This window comes from Cnephaeus nilssonii (genome assembly GCF_951640355.1).
Source record: "Cnephaeus nilssonii genome assembly, chromosome: 10".
NCBI classification, from domain to species: domain Eukaryota; kingdom Metazoa; phylum Chordata; class Mammalia; order Chiroptera; family Vespertilionidae; genus Cnephaeus; species Cnephaeus nilssonii.
This window is the reverse complement of record NC_137081.1, coordinates 19,597,897-19,619,187: the sequence shown is the minus strand read 5'-3', so window position 1 is coordinate 19,619,187 and position 21,291 is coordinate 19,597,897. Positions and strand designations below refer to the sequence as shown.

Here is a 21,291-nt window from a genome sequence, read left to right as displayed (position 1 = left end):
AGGTGTATTTGCAGTCTTTGCATTTATAGGAGCCGGCACAGGTGCAGGAGCCACCAGTGGCTCAAGAGTGGTGGGATTGCATTTCAAGCAGAGCTTGAGCAGGAGGTCCAAAGCAAGAGAAGAGGCACTCAAATTGGTGCAGCGTCAAGTCAAGGTCCACAGGTTATTAAATACAAAAGGTGTGATGGGCAGCGCCTGGGATATCAGTGTACTGGTGCAGTTGCAACATGTTTTGAGTAATTGCCTTAATAAGCTCTGGCCTTCAAAATATGAGCCATGTTGTTTCAGGAAGAGAGTTGCTTTCTTTTCATGTTAGGAGGCTGTGGTTTGGCTGACTGAGGCACAGAAACAAGCCATGAAGGATTTAGGAGACATTTCCTCTATTTATCTTGCCTCTCTTTTCACAATGATTGGCTGTCTGGTGAAGTTCTCTGTCATACTGAGATGTGTTCTCTAAGGTGAAAGTGGACACAGGGCTCAAAAGAAATCCTTGGAGCCTGGCCAGCGTGGCTCAGTAGTTGAACTTAGACCCAGGGATCAAGAGATCACTGGTTTGATTCCCTGTCAGGGCACATGCCCGGGTTGCGAGCTTGATCCACAGTGGGTATTATGCAGGAGGCAGATGATTCATGATGTTTCTCTATCATTGGGGTTTCTATCTCTTTATCCCTCTTCCTTCCTCTCTCTCTAAAAATCAATAAAACATATTTTTAAAAAAAGAAAAAAAGAAATCCTTTGATGATAAAGGATTGTTGGAATCAGGAAGGAGACTCCCCCAAAGGCCTCTGTGATATCAGGCTTTCACTAATTTATTACAGATTACTGTTCATGTGAGGATATCAAACACTTCACCAAAATTACATTACTTATTCTCATTTCATATTGATAATGAATGGAGCAGGACGGAACAGAGATCAGATCCTTGTCCACACTCATGGCTCAGTCTAGGGAACACGTTACTCCCAGCGGGAGGACTCAGGGAATTTTTAAGTTGTAGGAGCTCCTGAAGAAGAAAAATAAACCCAAAGTTTCCTCATTGAGGTTTATATTCATATCCATATTTCCAGATGGCCACAGCTCCAAACTGGCTGAAAATGCGAGAATGCAAACTCCATCCCTGTCTGCTACCTTAAAAAAAAAGTCATGGCCATTGATTGAGAGTAATGAAGCCCAGCTGCCATGCCTTCCTCGCCATCAGCTCTTGTGGGGGAAATGGGGCTATAAACTCACACCCCTCTTGAGGCAATGAGGGAAGAAAATGTCTGGGCCTTCGCTTGACACCTGGACCTCACTGTGGTGCAAAGTAAAACTCATCAACTCAGGTGGCCAAGAAAAGCAGATGTTTCGCACAGCCGAGTGTGAAGTGTGGGAGAAATGGCTTTATGGGCCTTTGGCTGAGATGCTCACATGTGAATGTTATACACAGGAAGTCATCAGGTAGTGGAATAACATAAACAGACCTTACTTCATGAAGTAATCTATTTTGAATTGGCAGGAGCAGCAACAACTTCTACAGCACAAAGGAACAAAAGGATCTACTTTTTATTCAAAAGATGTTTCAACCAGCAAGGGCTGCTTGTAATGAAAAAACAGGGGCACTGTTTCCTTAATTTTAAACATTGATTCATTATCAGAGGGGATGATGTTGACTCCTGGAAGTGCTATTTCCCAAAGCACTTGTGAAGGTAGGAATTCTCTAGTCTCTGCTCCCACCTGTGAGAGAAGTAGGGATTATTATCCACAGTCAACATGTGGGGAAACTGAGGCTTACACTGGTCAGAAAATGTGGCCACAGAGTAAGTAAGTAGTGGGAAAGGAATTGAAGTGAATCTTCTTTAAATTCAGAGTTCTTTCCACTCAGCTAGTGTTTCTCAAAGTGTGGTATGTGCCACAGGTGGTGCATGAGGTGATTTTAGGCGGTATATTAATTAAAATGAAAATACTTTAATAGTTAGGTTATTTAAATCTATATTAAAAAGATGGAATAGCATAGTGGTTAACTCAGGTTAAACTCAAGTTCTGGAACCACCCAACCTGGATTTCATACCCAGTTCTACTGCTCACTGTGTGACCCCTTCCTCATCATTCAATGAGCTAATATTTGTAAAGTACTTAGAGTAGGGCCTGATGTACCCTAAGAGTTCTGTAAGTATTTGTCAAGGAAATAATAAAAATAGCACATTAAATTTATGATTACATGGGTAATTTGAATTTGGAGAGGGTAAATAGGAACTTATGTTTGAAAAGGAGGGAAATAATTTTGAAATAAAATAGGTAACTAGTATTATAGGCAGGGGTCATATACGAGGAACATGACTGGCACTTGGGCAGCCCTAGTCTATACTAAGAAGGACAGCAACACAAAGAATTTTGAGCCCAATGGGCAGAGATGGTGGACTGCACCTCCTTGACTTTATTCTGAAGGAAAAGATGTCAGTGGATTCTTGGCCTGTATTCAGACACTTGCTAGTTTTTGTATATATTTACTAGAGGCCCAGTGCACGAAATTCATGCACTTGGGGAGGTGGGAGGAAGTCCCTCAGCCCATCCTGCGCCCTTTTGCAGTCCGGGAGCCTTCAGGGGATGTTCAACTGCTGTGGAGGCAGGAGAGGCTCCCACCACTGCCGCTGTGCTGTGAGCCCGGCTTCTGGCTGAGTGGCACTTCCCCTGTGGGAGTGCACTGACCACCAGGGGGCAGCTCCTGCATTGAGCATCTGCTCCCTGGTGGTCAGTGCACGTCATAGCGACCAGTCATTCCGCCATTCAGTCAATTTGCATATTAGCCTTTTATTATTTAGGATGTTCTCACCTTTTCTAAATAAGTCTTTCAGGCAATATCCCTTAGCCCCAGAGAATAGGCTGAAAACTTGAGCAACAAATGCAGTGGAAAGCTGCCCTGGTTTCTTGCTGTGCCTGATTTAGTCAGTGTCAGAAGCAGGAGGTGGAAGCAGACCGGACATAGGCTGTTGGAGGGAAGGGACTTGGAGAAGCAGGGACAAGGGGAGGAATTATCAATTCAGAATGCCAGACACCATGACCATAAAAAGGAGACGGGAGGAGAAATGCCTTCAAGTGAGTCATCTGCTTCTACATCAGATAGTTATGTCAAGGAAACAGAGGGGCACAGATCTGCTGATGCCATCAGATACCATTCCTATTCACTGAATGGCAGGAGAAATAAATAAATGTGCCATTTGTGCTGCATCTATTTTAAAGACAAATTTACTATAACCTGCTCTTCCCTGGACTTAGGTCTGTGCTCCAGCCAAGCATCCTGGTCTTGTTTATATGAGTTATCACTGCCCACCTCCTTAATGAACTACTGTAACAACTTACCTTTTCTAAGACAAGTCTCTGCTAAGACCTGTGTTCTCTGCCCTCAAGTCACTAATAAACACAGTGACCTAAAATCTCAGAGCCAGGTAAGCAGAGTAACATGGCTTCTTCCTTTTTTTGCTTGAAGACAGAGTCACCTTAGGCTCCAGGCTGGCAGCCACATCAGTGTCAGGTTCCATGTCACTCTAGGCTGGGGAGACATTGGTAGTCTTGGGCTTTCATGTGGTAATTTTAGAAATCTGGCATTTAGGAGAGGGCTTAGAGTCAGGTTGGGTTAGACTACCTGGCTCAGACAGGCTCCTTCTCTTGCTTCTCCTGCATAATCAAAGTTATAAGTTGTAGTAGAAAGTTATTTTGATCAACTTAGCCAAAAGTTTCAATTACTGGAAGGATTAGTGATAGCTAAGAGAATTGAAGAAAAAGCTGGATAATCAGATCTTATAAAGGGAAGAAAACAAGCAGCTCCAGAAATCTACAATAACAGTAGCTAGCATTTATTGAGTGCTTACTAGGATCCTGCCATTGTTCTAAGCCCTTGACACATACTAATTCATCTGACCCTCACAAAAATGTTATGAGGTGGGTGCCATTATTATCCTCTGGGCAAAAGGGTAAACAAAACCCAATTCCCCTGTGGCATGACTGTCGGACCTTTGATTAACTGCCTGACTATTACTCTGGAAACCAATATAATGATATGTGTCAACTATATTGCTAGATAGCATTGCTTATTGTAGAAATGATCCCTGGTTGGTTAATAGCTCCTAGACTGGGAAAACTATACTAGTAAATACTTGTTAAGAAGTGATTGTTTTGTGGCTTCTCTGACTCTTGCAACTGCTGTGTTCTTATGTGAAAAGCTATGCCTGTGAATTTGTTACATGACTTCTTGGAGTGGGAAGGAGGGTTTTTATGCCAGGGCAATTCCTACTTGATGTGGATCTTGGCTCCTTGGACTTGAAAACTACTGTGTGGATTATTGTAAGGGCTCCTGTTTTGAAGAACATCAGAGAGGCTTCTGAGTAAACTGATGCCAAATGTAGAGTCTATTGCTGTCTTCTGAGTCCGACTCTTTAGCTGAACCTAAGAAGACCCCTGATGGGCATTGCATATCACTTTTATATACAGAAAGGAAACTGAAGAGAGTGAAGAGTTAAGTAATCTTAAATAATTGAAAGACATGAGGGTAGTAAATGGTAGATCCATCCTCAATCCTGGGCAACTTGGCTCTAGAACCCATGTGATTCTATAATGCCTTTTAAACAGTTGGCGAGTCTATATAGGGCATAAAATTCTGGAAGAATTTGGTCCAATTATTTCCATTCTTGGGTCACTCAACTCAAGATGCAAATCCCTGGATAACCCAACTGGACAATATCCCATCTCTTGGTTACCATGGTGCCTTGATTGACAATTTCCAAGGAAAATCAGAAGCAAGAGAATGGATGCTGATTGGACAAAGATAGTGAATGTCCATAGGGCTCCAAGGACAGGTAAATGATGGACATTAACCTCCTAAGATATTTGCTGTTGTTATTGTTGTTGTATTATTATTTGGTAATTTTTTCACAACATGCCTTTCCAAATGTTATAAAGCATTCAATTATTCAGTCATTCATTTATTCATTTACTCATTTAAAATTTTGAGAGTCCTAATTATGGAAGGATTCAGCATTATGTTTTGTGATGTCAGGCAGAAAAGGTGTTAGAGAACTAAACTTTGTCAGAGGTAGGGGATACCAGGTATAGTTAATGAGGAAAAATTAGATACAAGGGAGAGAAGACAATGGCCAATTGAGGGGAGTCTTTAGAGACCAGAGCTTATTGGGTCATGGATGAGTCGGGACAAGGCCCTGGTGCCCACTAGGAGGTGAGAGTGGGCAGCTGGGCGGGCTTGGACAGGGTGAAGTTGGGAACAGAAGATAGAACAGGGAGAATAGGCTGGGTGTGGTATTTGGAACCCAATCATGAGCTGGCACCTGGGGTTGTTAGAGAAGAAGAGAGAAGAGTTAGTGAGTTTGCCAGGTCAGGAGCATTTGCTGAGGGCCTTCAGGGAGAACTCCACTCCGAAAGTACATCTGGCACCACAGTGTTGACAAATAATGACAGCTCAGGGCTTCTTAGATGGCTGTGTCTGGTGGGTCAAGGCCAGTTACTCCGTGGGTCTCTAACGCTGCTGGTCTTTGGCTCTGTCCTTTCCTGTTGCTCCAGTCCTCCTCCACTTTCTGTGGGTTCTCTCTGGGCCTTGCTTCCTGGTGACCTCATGCTTTGGAACATTTTTCTTCTTTACTCCTAACCCCAAATCTCAAGGTGTCACCAGTTGTCTGGCTAGTGAATTCAAAAAATGAAATCAGAGGATGAAGTTGGTATTGGTGACTGAAGGGTTTACCTGTTTTCGAGAATATGTTTATATTTCATCAGTCCTTGTGGAAACTTTAGATAAAGAGAAATTTCTGCTGGTTGGTGGACAGAAATATTTTTAAGCTGGAGGACCTTTGGCCAGACCTCAAACCCTATAAAAAATCTGGCGAAAGAAGAACTTTCATAAATTAAAGCCTGCAAAAATATTATGCGTATTGCTTAGTGATGTAATGAAGCCCTTGTCACTTAATGTGTAGGGGCAGAATGGTTACCAGTTAGAATTTTCTCAGAGACTCCATTTAGAATGGACTGGACCACTGGCATCCTTTTAAAAATAAATTTTTTTCTGTGACACCTCAATGCAACAAGGAAAAAAATACCTATCTATTAGAACTTGTAGTCTTTTTCCATGGCCCCTACCTTATAAAGAAGAAGGATTCATAGGGGGAAAACCAAACCCACCAGTGAAGCCAGAGAGGCTAGTTGAGCTACATAATGGAGACCTGAGGTGGAGAAGGGAGTGGGGGTGGTGGGCAAGCCAGACAGGCTGGATGTTGTGGAAAGTTTTTGGCATGGCTTTGAGAGTAGGATGGAGAGGGAGCTTTCAGGAAGCACCTGTCATCTATGGGGAAGATATTGAGAATGGCAGAGATTGGGAGTAATGGATTTTAAAGATATCTTGGTGTACATTAATAATGCACTTTACCCTTTGGCTTCTTCTGTAAAGGCTGAGTATGGATTTGAGTTGTTTTTGATTATAGTTTTTGATGGGTATCTGTTACTTTAAACATGCTCAGATTGGCCACAAGGCTGTCTGGTAGTCACAGAGAAGAAGCCAGATATAAGGTAGATAAATGACAAAATAGATATATAATAAATAAATGGTAAACCACTCTTGATGAAATCAGAATGGACAGCCCAGAGCCCCCCTCAGGCTCACCCTTGTTCCTTGAGATGCCTGCTCTGACTCCTGGGGCTCTGTGAAGCCCAGGTTGAAATCACCCTCTGAATACACCCAGACAGTCCCTTCCAATTCTGAAAGGCATTGTGCAATGCCAGCCTCGCCTCATTCTCAGTTGCAGACACTGACCACAGGCAAATGAGACTTTCTGGTTACATGTCTGCATTGCCACATTTTGGAAAAGGTGCTCTCAGTGTAGAGCCTGTCTGGCTCTGGGCCGTGGGGTGGTGCGGTTTTGTGAATGGGGCCCACTGTGGTTCTGTGGGTCCAGGTAGCATGACCCAGCTCCCTGCTTTGTCTTGGGGTGGATGTCTAGTTATACACCACAGCCAGCCTCTGGACCAGGCTGCTCACATTACCAAATATTTTCCTCTGGCCTCCAGACATGACTTCTCATAAATCCCTTTGCTGTATCCTGTTGGAACAGGGCTCAAGGGTTTGAACCAGTTTGTTCAGCAGGACTCTGGGTGTCCTGCAAACAAGGAATTACTTGAGATCGACTGAGAGAGCCCTGGTCTTGGGCAGGCTGACTTGCAGAAGACACAACTGATGGCCTTCCAGAGTGAGCTGTTCAAGGAAAAGACACTGGCATTTGGCTGCATAGAAGTGAAAGAATCCCAGGTGTGGAGCCCCATCAGAGAGGCAAAACTCTGGTTCCTGGGACGACGTGACATTGGTGTTCACCAGCAGATGAAATATGTGTTTTTCCATGCTTCCCACTGGAGCAAGCTGGAATTACCTCTCACTGAGAATTTTCAAACAGTATGGCGCATCTGCTGAGAAGCTTACTTTTACCCTCCAACACAGAACTCTTTTTCTTTTTTATCCTCATCTGAAGATATGTTTATTGATTTTAGAGAGAGAGAGAGACAAAGGGAGAGAGAGAGAGAGAGAGAGAGAGAGAGAGAGAGAGAGAGAGAGAAGAGAAAAACATCAGTGTGAGAGGGAAACATTGATCAGTTAGTTGCCTTTCATATGTGCCCTGATCGGGGATCAAACCCACAATTTAAGTATGTGCCCTGACCCAGAGTAGAACCTGAAACCTTTTGGTGCATGGGATGATGCTCTAACCAACTGAGCCACCCAGCCAGGCCCAGCATAGAACTCTTAAAAAAAAAAAAAGACTAATGATTGATTTTCTTTTTTAAATTACAAAAGTAATACATGATTGTTTTGACAAATTTATAAAATACAGAAGTTCACAAATTTATTCATTTTTTATTTTTTAAAAGGTAGGTAGCCTGCTTAGATGTAACTTTCCTTATCTTATCTTATTTATTTATTTATTTGTTAATCGTGACCCTAAGATATTTTCCATTGATTTTTAGAAAGAGTGGAGGGGAGAGGGAGAGACAGAAAGAGAAATATTGATTGGTTGCTTCCCACAAGCACCCCATCCAGGGCTAGAATCAAACCTGCAACTGAGGTACGTGCCCTTAACCAGAAACAAATCTGGGACCCTTTAGTCCAAGGACCAAAACTCGATCCATTGTGCCAAACCCACCAGGGCAAGTTCACAGATTGAAAATCCCCCCCTCCTTTCCCATGATTTTTTCTTCCAGAGGTAACTGTTGTTAATGATTTAGTGTATGCCCTTCCAGATTTTTTTCCATGAGAGGCTTGCCTTCCAGCTCTGAAGACAGGCAGATACAAAGTGCTGATGCTACTGTTTTAGACTTTAGTAGACAAGTAGGATTTGAGCGATTGGGGCTGATTAAGGCCTGGTGGGATGCAGTGGCCAAACCTAGCCAGCCTCTTATTCTGAGACAATGATTTTTCCAGCAACCCTGCTCCTGTCTCATGGGCTCTGTTTGCTCATATATATTGTTTTTAATGCAGTTTTAATAGCCTAGACCCATGTTTGATTTATCTACTTTTACAACAGGCGGTGATAGACTTGTGAGCTGCGTCTGGCCTGCTGCAAGTCCTAGGTGAGCAGTCGGCAACTTCCCAGGGCTTCCTGATGAAGAGCTCCTCTTAGTTTATGAAAACCTTCCAGGTTTTTCTGGGGTGAAGGACTGGTGGTGGGAGCACATAGGGAATAAATCTGTGACCCGGCAATATTTATTTTTCCCTGTCAGGATTTCCAGGAGTCTTGGGGAGAAGGTATGCTTGTTGGCTGCAAGCCAGGCCAGGCCTTAGGACCTGCTGCTAGGTAGGGACTTGTCAGTTAAAGGTCCTTCTTCTAGAAACTCTGCAGGGAATGAGGAGTACTATATTAATAGATGTGAATGCCTTTGCAGGGCCCAATACAGAGTAGATCCTTCTTTCCCCTTCACCTCTCTTTTTCAGTTAACAACCATGCTTTTTCACGATCTTTATTAGCATCAATGACATACAGCCATTATTACTACTAACAACTATTATATCATAAATTAAATTAATTTGATGTATGATATTATTATTAATAGCAACTATTTATGAAGTACCTACAATGTGTCAAGCACACTTCTAGGGCATATATTGATGAACAAAATATATTGATGAACAAAATATTCCTGCCCTTATGAAGCTTACATCCAGTGAGAGAAGAAAGATGTGAATAATAGATAAACTAAGCAAGTGGATTGTAGAGTTTCTTGGATGTTGATAAATGTTATGGCAGAAAGAAAGGGTATAGGCAAGGGGTGAGATGCAGGTGCGGTTTTCAATAGTTTTGCTCAGGGTGGACCCCATGAGAAGGTGAGGTTGGAACACAACTTTGAAAGAGGTGAGGGAATTAGGGAAATTCCCAGGGGAAAGAGACTTTGGCCATTGTCCCCTAACAAGGACTTATATTCTCAGTGCTTCCCTCATATATGCCAGGCCCAACCCACTGTGACATTCTTAATAATTTTAGGATACCAAAAGTGGTTCTTCATCATGAAATGACTGGAGGGTGGAGGTGGGGGGGACTCCAGGGAAATGGTGAGTTTTGGTTCCCTCTGAAAAAAATAAGTGACCAAATGTTAAATGATAGTACCATGTATGGCTGCCTGCCATGGAGGTGACCAAGTGCCAAGCATGGCCAGTGAGTATGATGGGAACAATTTGGCTCTCAGGTCTGGGGTGGCGAGCATAATCACTCTCCAATGTGAATGGGTGACCCAAAATACTCTATCTCTGTCCCCCACCCCCAGAAATTCCCTCCTGAAATTCCATCATTAGGAATACATTCTGTTGGTTTCCTCTTCCAAATTGTACATAGTGCATGAGGAGTAACACATTAAACTAAATCAAAATCATGTTAGTGACTTATTAATTTTCTCTGCTAGGAGAGACTCAGGATATAGGGCTCCTGGGGAGTGGGGGAGGGAGGGTAGGAAAGAAAGGGGGAGATCTGGGCACTACAACAAACCAAGCGGGATTCTCTGAGTGCACCCAGCTCAGTTATATCCACTTACCCATAGAGGGCAAAGGGAAAGTCCCATCACCAACACTAATTGGTTCCTCATGAATAGAAATATAGAGCAGTTAGTTTTTGAAAAGTCAAGAGAAGTCTGCCAGCTGAGAACTGATGAGAGAGTGGTGCCTTCTTTAAATCCCTCAATCGGGGGTAAAGGGGGGAGTATGTTCTAGTCCCTTGCTGACTTAAAAGCTGGAACCCTACACGATTCTGCAAGTAGAGATCTGTACCCAGGTTTTCCATAGACTTCCCTCCCTGTCATATTCATGTAAGTATTACATTTGATCTATTTCAGTGGCGACAGCCCAGTGCCTACCAACACAGTGGCTGCATGTAGTACACGCTCAGTGTTAGTTACCGACTGAATGCTATGGGAGGAATAAAAATTCTAACAATTTATGCTCAATTGAAATTCAGCAGATATCAAGGCTTTTACATATAGCACTTCATATAATCCTGTTAGATATTTTCAGTATGTTCTCAATTTAAACATAGAAAACATGTGTTTGATGGTTAGGTGAACATCTAAAATCACACAGCTGATAAGTTGAACTTCAACCCAGTACTAGGCTTTTGCTAGTTCCCACTAATCTTAGTGAGGCTTAGTTTTTCCATAGTAGGTTACATGAATGCACCCTTGTCCTAGATGTTTGAATATACTCTATACCCGCAGACAGTCATAAAAATGATGGGTTCATATCTGTCCTCATGAGCAATTTTTTTAACATGACACTCAAACTGGATGACTCAAAGATTAAAAAAAAAAAAAAAGACATCTAGCTAGAGGACAAGGAGTTAGAGAGAATCTCTGACCCTGAATAAGTTCCAACCCTTACCCCCACCTTCCCACCAACTTTTATAGATATGAGACGTGTGATTACAAAATGATTTCATATACACTTTACATAACAGGAAAATAATAAGCATTTGCTTCTGCTGTTGGGTATTTTGTGATCTGTGATAACATTCACTGATCAGGCTTGGTCTAGTACAATGGTTCTTAAATTTTAGTGGGCATGGGCATTTTGGAGGTCTTCTTAAAAGTTCCGATTCGCTGGTTACATTGGCCATTCTGTTTAGGTCTATATTTAGAAACATCTCAAGGTGGTTCTGGTGCAGGTGGCCCAATAGACACATGTGCAGGGACATTGGCTTAGAGTCACTCAGAAAACTGTGCTCCTTTTGTGACTTGAGGCTTTAAGGACACTAACTAGGAGCTCCAAAGTCAACACTTATTTGATTTTCACCTGAAGTCTGGCTTCAGGATACTTTTAGGGTTTACTTGCATTACTTACCTTGGCTGATGGCCGAGGTTCCTCACCACTGACTTGCCATGGTGTGTGGTTTTTTTAATTGGTTGGACTTCTAGGGCCAGGGGCCAAGGAGAAATCTCTTCCTAAAATGCCTCCTACTTTTTATAATGATGAAAAGCACTATCTGTGTCTGAAGGTCACTGACCTAAAAGCCTCTCTGATGACTCAAAATGGTGTGAGGAGTCATCACGGATTGCCCAAATTCTGCACCTGCTTCTCTTCTTTCCTTGTTAAATATTTGCTGTCTGTCTGAATGGGAAAGGATATTTCACACCCTAAGCAAATGGGGACGGTTTTGGCTGATGTGTCTTTGTATTTTTTTGAGGTTTCATTTCCTTGAGAAATGCACTCTGGGTAGAAGTGCTGTCTCTGTCTCCTCCTAATGGGCTATTCATACGAGTGCCCCTCGGGTCAATTAGCCTGTGTTGTCTGTTCCATGGTTTTATGGAGGCTCTGTTTGCTCACCTGGAGCAGATGTGCTGGGTTCCAGATGTTTTAAAGAATCTTCCTATGTGGGCCTTTATAATGTTATACAGCAGCAATAACTCTTTTAAAGGCATGTGACTTTGTAAGGAGTTCCGATTGCTTATTGTTTGGAAAAAATTTTGCAGCTCCTAATTAAGCATTTCATTAATTGCTGCCAAGGCATTTTGCACTATAAATGGACTCTAATGAGTTGATTTAAAAAAACAAACACACAACCTAATTCAATATAGTTTTATGTCTATACTTTGGTGATTTGTGAAATTTGCTAAATTGAGGTCCACACATGAGGCATTTAGTAAATGATTTTTAGATGATGACAGCAAAACCATTCACAGAAACTTATCTCAATGAAAACTATGCTTATAGTTTTTATTGAGGTATAATTGGCAAATATATTAATTTCAGGTGTTAAAATAATGATTCAATATTTGCATATATTACAAAATGATCACCAGAATAAGTCCAGTTAGTCGTCACCATAAAATAATGCTTATATTTATTTATTTTTAATTTAACTTTATTGTTGAAAGTATTACAGATGTTCCCCTTTTTTATCCCCCCATAGACCCCTTCCACCCCACACCTGCCCCTGCTAGGCCTCCACCACACCATTGTCTGTGTCCATGAAATTATGCTTATATTAAAAAAAAAAAAAACTTGGGGAAAGCAAAATCTAGTAGGCATAGGGGTGTAGGAAACGTAGTCTTTACAAAACATTTTAAGAAAAATGTCTATCAAATAAAGAAATAGGCAAATTATATATTGACTTCTGATGTTTCTATCACTAAGTTTTAACAAATTATCAATTTATGATTAATTTTATTTCTCTACATGTCCTCTCAATATTCCTTCCCCTAATTATTTTGAAGCAAATTCTAGGCATATCAGTAATATAATTTTATATATAAATATTTTAGTTTATACTTTTAAAAGACAGTGACTATGCTATTCAAACATAATCACAATATATACATTAATACACAATAATCACAAAATCAACAGAAAATTCTTAATGACATCACATATCCAGGGATTATTCATGTTTTCTTAATTCTCTTAGGAATGATCTCTTTATCATACACTCTCTTCCATTTTTTTTCCTTTTTTTGTTTTGTTTGTTTGTTTGTATAAATCAGGATTCAAAAAAGTCCACACAATGAGATTGGCTAAATATCTTTTCCATTTCTTTTAATCAATACATACCCTTCTCTATTTCTCTTTCTTGTGATTTTTGTTGTTTTGTTAAATAAATTGTGTGGTTTGTCCTAGATTTCCCACAGTTGTATTTTTCGGAGTCTATCCTATAATTATACTATTTAATATATGTATTATTTAAAGTAAAATAAAATCATCATGTCTTCAAACTGGTATTTCCAACTGAAATGCAATACTAAGGGTTTTACTTATTCTGTTACATTTGTGTCTTCTTTTCCCTACTCTCCAAAATCCCAGATCTTAACAATAGAATGGAATTACTCATTTGTTTATTCTGTATTACTCACAAGACAATCTCAGAATAACAATACCAACACTACTACCAATACCATGATTATTTAAGCTAATTTATGGTAATTTTGTTTTGTAATTATTTTGGTCTCTAGGCATGTATAGTTAAATTCAGTGTTGTGCTGGTAAATGTTTAATAATTAGTATTCCAAAACCAAAGACAGAACTATAACAAAACCAAAATAAACCAAGGCCTGATTTGTAGCATTTGCTGATTTCCATGGTAAAAATACCCTCATGTGGCTGCTTACAGGCCTCAGTGTGTGTAGGATCTTCTCACACTGAATCAGGGCTGATTCCATGTGGCCAATAGAATATGGTGGAAGCGGCAATGTATGGCCTGAAGGCCAAGTCATAAAAGGTACTGCAACCTTTGCTTTGGTCTCTTAGATTTCTTGTCCTGGGAAAAGCCAACCACCAGTTCTTGAGGACACTCAAGTAGCTCTGTGGAAAAAACGATTAGAGATGGAACTGAGGCCTCCAACCAATCGCCAGCATTAACTTGCCAGCCATGTGAGTAAACCACCTGAGAAATGGATCCTCCAGTCCTAGTTAAACAATTGCAGCTCTGGCTGGATCTGACTGTAACCTCATGACTGACTCAAGCGTGAAGTGCTCAGATATGTCACTCCGGAATCCCAAGCCATAGAGACATAATTAATATTGTTGTTTTACATCACCGGGTTTTTAAAAATCAGCACTAGATAATTAATACACAATCTGAATTACAAGTTAGTAGATAATTTTCACAATAACTTTGTGAAATGGGAATTTCTTAAAACAATAGTCATTGCTTTTTTCTGATTATATTATTAGAAAAATTGGAAAGCACAATAATAAACTTATAAGAAAAAATAAAGCATCTTTAACCTGCTATGAGATAGGCCATATTATCTCCATTGTACAGTTAAAAAACCCAAGATGCAGTTGTTATACAGCTACTAGTATTTGATAAGTCAGTTTCACTCAGCTATATTTTTTGTATTTGGCTAATCTTCAGAAAATGCAATTACATACTAGTGCCTTTTAAATGAAAACCTTGTGTGTAGTGAAAATATCCCTAAGCCTTGGTTTTGGCTCATCTATTTATCCACATACTAGAGACCCGGAGCACAAAATTCGTGCATGAGGGTGTGTGTCCCCCTCAGCCCAGCCTGCACCCTCTCCAATCTGGGACCCTTCGAGGGATGTCTGACTGCCCATTTAGGCCTGATCCTACCGGGCAGTTGGACATCCCTCTCACAATCTAGGACTGCTGGCTCCCAACTGCTTGCCTGCCTGCCTGCCTTCCTGATTGCCCCTAACCGCTTCTGCCTGCCAGCCAGATCACACCCTAACCACTCCCCTGCCAGCCTGATTGATGCCTAACTGCTCCCCTGCCAGCCTGTTTGCCCCTAACTGCCCTCCCCTGCAGGCCTGGGTTCCCTCCAACTGCCCTTCCCTTCAGGCCCGGTTGCCCCCAACTTCCTTCCTCTGCTGGCCTGGTCACCCACTTCTGCCCTCCCTTGCAGGACTGATCCCTCCCAAATGCCCTCCCATGCTGGCCATCTTGTGGTGGCCATCTTGTGTCCACATGGGGGCAGCCATCTTTGACCACATGGGGGCAGCCATCTTGTGTGTTAGAGTGATGGTCAATTTGCATATTACTCTTTTATTAGATAGGATAGAGGCCTAGTGCATGGGTGGGGGCCAGCTGGTTTGCCTGAAGGGTGTCCCGGATCAGGGGGGGGGTTCCCTTGGGGCGTGGGGTGGCCTGGGCGAGGGGCCCATGGTGGTTTGCAGGCCGGCCATGCCCCCCAGTGACCCAAGCGGAGGCCCTGGTATCTGGGATTTATCTTCTATAATTAAAACTTTGTAGCCTTGAGCGGAGCCAAGCCTCCTGCTTGCTCTGTGGCCCCAGCCATTTTTGTTGGGATTTATTTATCTTCTATAATTGAAACTTTGTAGCCTTGAGTGGAGGCCTGGGTTGGCCAGGGCAGGTGGAAAGCTTGGCTTCCTCCATTGCCGGGGAAACCCAAGCCTCCTGCTCACTCTGTGGCCACAGCCATCTTGGTTGGGTTAATTTGCATACTCGCTCCTGATTGGCTGGTGGGCATGGCTTGTGGGTGTAGGGAAGTGATGGTTAACTTGTATATTACTCTTTTATTAGATAGGATTAAACAAATAGTATTGAGCACCTACTATGAATTAGACTCTGCTAGGTGCTAGGGAAAGAGAGGTGAACCAGAGAGACACACCTGGTTTCTCTCTCAAGGAGATTATAGTATAGTGAAAAACATTGACATTAAAAAGATAAACATACAACAAATATAGTAGGTTTAAATAGCTGTAATGACAAGAAGAACATGCATTGAGAAAGAATGCCATAATTTAGAATAAAATTTTGATAGATGGGACAGAAAAAAAGTGAGTATTTTAATTGAGATCTAGGAGTTAGCCAGGTGAAGGCCAAGGACTAGAGTGTTCTAGGCAAAGGGAACAACATGTGCTAAGACCTTGAGGTGGGAAATTGATTGGCATATTTATGGAATCAAAGGTAGTGTCTGTAGAGAGTAATGCATGCAGGAAAGAAAGGTGTGAGGTCAAGCTGGAGAAGGGACTGGGGCCAGTCCTCAAATCCGACTTAGAGTAGGACATGCTCTTAGGAGTGGGTTTCCTCTTAGGAGCAAAGGGACTTTTAACTTCTGATTTGCATTTAAAGATCATTCTAGCTGGAGAAAGGTAGAGAAGGTAAGAGCAGAAGTGGTGATGGGGGGGTGCTCTTGCAGTTGATATGATGATGACATGATGTTGTGAACTGACTGGTAAGAGTGGTTTGAGATTAATAGATGAAGTTGAGACTTGGTAATAGATCGAATGTGAAGATGAAGGCATGCTATGGACATGAGCACAAGGGTGAATCAAAGTGACATTTAGGAAGGTGAGAAAAACTACAGTAATAACAGACTTGGCTGAGGCATTAAGAATTCCATAGTGTTAGGGCAAGATAAAAGAATGTGGCCAGTCCTTGGGAAAGGATTTGTCTTCTATCCTGGCTCTAGTTTGACAGCAACCAGATGCTTACAGATACCATGTAACAACTGTTATCTAGATACCTTCTCATGCTTTTCTTCCACTAAAGATCGTGTATTTGAGGATCTCAAACTGCAGATAAGGAAATATGTTACTAGTTAGCACAGCTCTGGCCAGACAACCCATTAGGATTAAATGAGTGGCTGTTAACCACAGTAGAGCAATCACTTGGAGGTCTCCTTTGAAGAATATACTCCTACATTTTTTCTTTTTGGTTACTGCCAAGGTAGGGGGTTTTATTATTCAAAGATCATGTCTTTATGATAAAAATCTTTACTGTTTACTCCCTCTGGCACACTGTCTCTACCTGTTTTTCGAGTAAAACATACTCAGTTATCTGGTGGAACATAGAGCGATTTCATTTCACTCTATGCACATTTTAGGTAGATAGATGACTAATTTATTCAACTATTTTAATATTGCTTATTTTAAAGGGATATAGGTATATAGATTCCCCATTTCAGATTTAAGAATCTGATTCACCATTTATGTATCTACCAGATGTTCTTGGGGGCAGTAAGATATATCATTTTCAAAATGACATCTTTGGGTAGAAATAAGTCTTAGCTATGAAAATATAGAAAAGAAAATATAACATAATACTTAAAAAATTAAAAACCAACCCTCTCAATAAAAATAGGTCTCTCATGTAATTCTTTGGTTATTTAACTGTTCAAAATAAATGGCTTTCAGAGTGGTATTATTTTCTGAACACCAGCAGAAACTATTTTTTTTTTCCTGGAAAGTTGCTCCTTACTTGACCTTCTTGCCAGTGGGATTTCTCTCAAATTGCTTGCATTTTCTCCCGTTAGCAACTTTGAGAAAGTAAGCTCATTATGCGCAGGCTTTGTGGCATAGGGGAAAGAGCACCAGTTCTTTCCTGGGAGGGAACTTCCTACCTCTGAGTCAACTACCTGGAGCTCATTTCTTTTTATTTTATTTTAATTTTTTATTTTTAAATTTTATGTTTCAGTTACAGCTACATTCAATACTACTTTGTATTAATGTTTCAGGTGTACAGCATAGTGGTTAGACAATTGTGTATTTTACAAAGTGTTTCTTCCAATACTTGCATCACCTACCTGGCACCATACATGGTTATTACAATATTATTTATATTCCCTATGCTATACTTTACTTCCCCATGACTATTTTGTAACTTAATTTGTACTTCTTAATCCCTTCACCGTTTTCACATAGACCCCCAATTCCCTTTCTTTTGGCAATCATCAGTCTGTTCTCTGTGTCTATGAGTCTGTTTCAATTTTGTTTGTTCATTTATTTATTTTTATATATGACATTTAATTTATTTTTTAAAATTTTTATTTTTTTCATTTAAAAAAATTTCTTTATTAATTAAGGTATTACATATATGTCCTTATCCCCCCATTGCCCGACCACCACCTCACTCGTGCCCTCACCCCCCTGTTGTCTGTGTCCATTGGTTAGGCTTATATGCATGCATACAAGTCCTTTGATTTATCTCTCCCCCTTACCGCCACCCTCCCCTACCTTCCCTCTGAGGTTTGACGGTCTGATCGATGCTTCTCTGTCTCTGTTTTTGTTCATCAGTTTATGTTGTTCATTATGAGTGAGATCATGTGATATTTATCTTTCTCTGACTGGCTTATTTCACTTAGCATAATGCTCTCCAGTTCCATCCATGCTGTTGCAAATGGTAAGAATTCATTCTTTTTTACCACAGCACAGTATTCCATTGTGTAGATGTACCACAGTTTTTTAATCCACTCATCTGCTGATGGGCACTTAGGCTGTTTCCAAATCTTGGCTATGGTAAATTGTGCTGCTATGAACATAGGGGTGCATATATCCTTTCTGATTGGTGTTTCTAGTTTCTTGGGATATATTCTAGAAGTGGGATCACTGGGTCAAATGGGAGTTCCATTTTTAGTTTTTTGAGGAAACTCCATACTGTTCTCCAGTGTGGCTGCACCAGTCTGCATTCCCACCAGCAGTGCACGAGGGTTCCTTTTTCTCCGCATCCTCGCCAGCACTTGTTTATTGATTTGTTGATGATATCCATTCTGACAGGTGTGAGATGGTATCGCATTGTCGTTTTGATTTGCATCTCCTGGATGATTAGTAACTTTGAGCATGTTTTCATATGTCTCTTGGCCTTCCTTCTGTCTTCTTTCGAAAAGTATCTATTTAGGTCTGTTGCCCATTTTTTGATTGGGTTGTTTATCTTTCTTTTGTTAAGTTGTATGAGTTCCCTGTAAATGTTGGAGATTAAGCCCTTATCGGTGATAACATTGGCAAATATGTTTTCCCATGCAGTGGGCTTTCTTGTTGTTTTGTTAATGGTTTCTTTTGCTGTGCAAAAGCTTTTTATTTTGATATAGTCCCATTTGTTTATTTTCTCTTTAGTTTCCATTGCCCTAGGAGCGGTATCGGTAAAGAAATTGCTTTGGCATATGTCTGAGATTTTGCTGCCTGTGGATTCCTCTAGTATTTTTATGGTTTCCCGTCTTATGTTTAATCCTTTATCCATTTTGAGTTTATTTTTGTGTATGGTGTAAGTTGGTGGTCTAGTTTCATTTTTTTGCATGTATCTGTCCAATTTTCCCAACACCATTTATTGAAGAGACTGTCTTGACTCCATTGTATGTTCATGCCTCCTTTGTTAAATATTAATTGAGCATAGTGGTTTGGGTTGAAGTGAAATCATCTGGTATTTGTCTTTCTTTGACTTATTTCACTGAACATAATACCCTCTAGGTCTATCCATGCTGTTGCAAATGGTATGATTTCATTCTTTTTTTATGGCTGTACAATATTCTATTGCATATATGTACCACTTTTTAATCATCTACTGATGGGCATTTGGGTTGATTCCATAGCTTTCCAATTGTAAATAATGATGCAGTGAACATGGGGTGCATATATTATTTTGAATTACTGTTTTTGGTTTCTTTGGATATATATCCAGAAGTGGAATTGCTAGATCATAAGACAGTTATACTTTTTATTTTTTGAGGAACCTCTACACTATTTTCTATAGTGGTTCTAACAATCTGCATTCCCGCCAACAGTGCATGAGGGTTCCATTTTCTCTACATCCTCATCAACACTTATTTGTTGATTTATTGATGATAGCCATTCTGACAGGTATGAGGTGGTATCTCATTTGTATTACTCTGATGATTAGTGACGGTGAACATTTTTTCATATGTCTATTGGCCACCTGTATGTCTTCTTTGGAGAAGTGTCTGTTCAGGTTCTCTGTTCATTTTTTAATTGGATTGTTTGTTTTCTTGGTGTTGAGTTGTATAAGTTCTTTATAAATTTTGGATATTAACCCCTTATCACATGTATAACTGGTAAATATCTTCTTCCATTCAGTAGGTTGTCTTTTCATTTTGTTGATGGTTTCCTTTGCTGCGTAAAAACTTTTTAGATTAATGTAGTCCCATTTGTCTATTTTTCTTTTGTTTTCCTTACCCAAGGAAATTTATCAGAAAAAAATATGGCTAAAAGAAATGTCAGAGATTTTACTGCCTATGTTTTCTTCTAGGAATTTTATAGTTTTGAGTTACTTTTAAGTCTTTAGTCCATTTTGAGTTTTATTCTTATATATAGTATAAGAAGGTGGTCTTATTTTATTATTTTACATGTATCCAATTTTTCTAATGCCATTTGTGAATAGACTGTCTTTAACCCATTGTATGTTCTTGCCTCTTTTGTCAAATATTAATTGACTATATAGGTGTGGGTTTATTTCTGGGTGGAGCCCATTTCTTTATGGAGAATTAAAAGACTATGGGCGGTACTTTCCTAGGTGGGTTTGTGTGAGGATTAATGAGCTGGGTATGACTTCAGAAACCAGCAAGGTAAGGTAATTCTCTGATCCCTACTGCTCAGAGAAAGTTTTCCTTCAATAGCCCCTCACCTCACCTCCATTGTCTTTGCTTTGGCAAAGACCATCTTCTTCTCTGCCCTGGATGGTTGAACTGACTTCCTGACTGCAGCCTTGTCTTTCTCCAGTCTCTCCTCCACCATGTTGCTGTTGCAATCTTTCAAAAAATGCAAATCTCATGAGACTATGGCACTAAACAGAACAGTCTAGGATGTATGAAGTGGCTTCAGAGCTCCCCCAGATTGCCCCCCCCCCCGCCCATTTGGCTGTCACTCTCCAGTTAGACTGACTCCTTTTATACTACACTGAGTGGCCAGATTATTATGATCTCTGAACGCATAATAATCGGGCCACTCAGTGTGTATGTATGTATGTGTATATATATATAAGAGGCCCGGTGCATGAATTCATGCATGGGTGGGGTCCGGCCAGCCTGGCCAGGGGGAGGGGAAATGGGCAGTTGGCCAGCCTGCCTGCTGGTGGAACTCCTGATAGAGGGGACAATTTGCATATTAGCCTTTTATTATATAGGATATACACTGAGTGGCCAGGTTATTATGCGTTCAGAGATCATAATAATCTGGCCACTCAGTGTATTTTGTAATTACTTGTGAAACCCAAGTGTTCCAGGCTTTGGTAGTCTGAAGAAGAATGAACAATCTTCAGCACAGTGTCCCATCTAAAGGGTTCCTCTGCCTCCTCTGTTTGCATAGGAGCCTCCTTGCAAAGCTTCTCTTTTGGGAGAATTTCTGGGAGTCCCAAGGGGGCAGGTCATAGGTGGGTCCAGAAAGCCTTGCTCCCTTTTGCTATTGTGGCCAGTGAGGCAGCTGGTGCCTGATTCCCTCTCCTTCTGAAGCTTCAGTTTGAACTATCATGGGGATTGGCTGCCATCATGCCCATTGGGGAGCGATGTGAGAGACCTGCAGTGAGCCATGCTGCTTCCACTTCACCCTCTAGCTGAGGTCCAAATCCCAGCCTGGTCTCCCTTGGTGCC

General features: G+C 40.9%; 1 pseudogene across 1 annotated transcript in view; it reads right to left on the bottom strand.

The window, feature by feature from the left end:
- The window catches only part of LOC307106545 (nuclear prelamin A recognition factor-like), a 44,435-nt pseudogene extending 23,995 nt beyond the window's left edge, over positions 1–20,440 (bottom strand). Inside the window, exon 1 of the transcript in view lies at positions 20,336–20,440. The product of the transcript in view is annotated as a nuclear prelamin A recognition factor-like (transcript). The remainder of the gene's footprint in view (positions 1–20,335) is intronic.
- Positions 20,441–21,291: the final 851 nt, after the last annotated feature.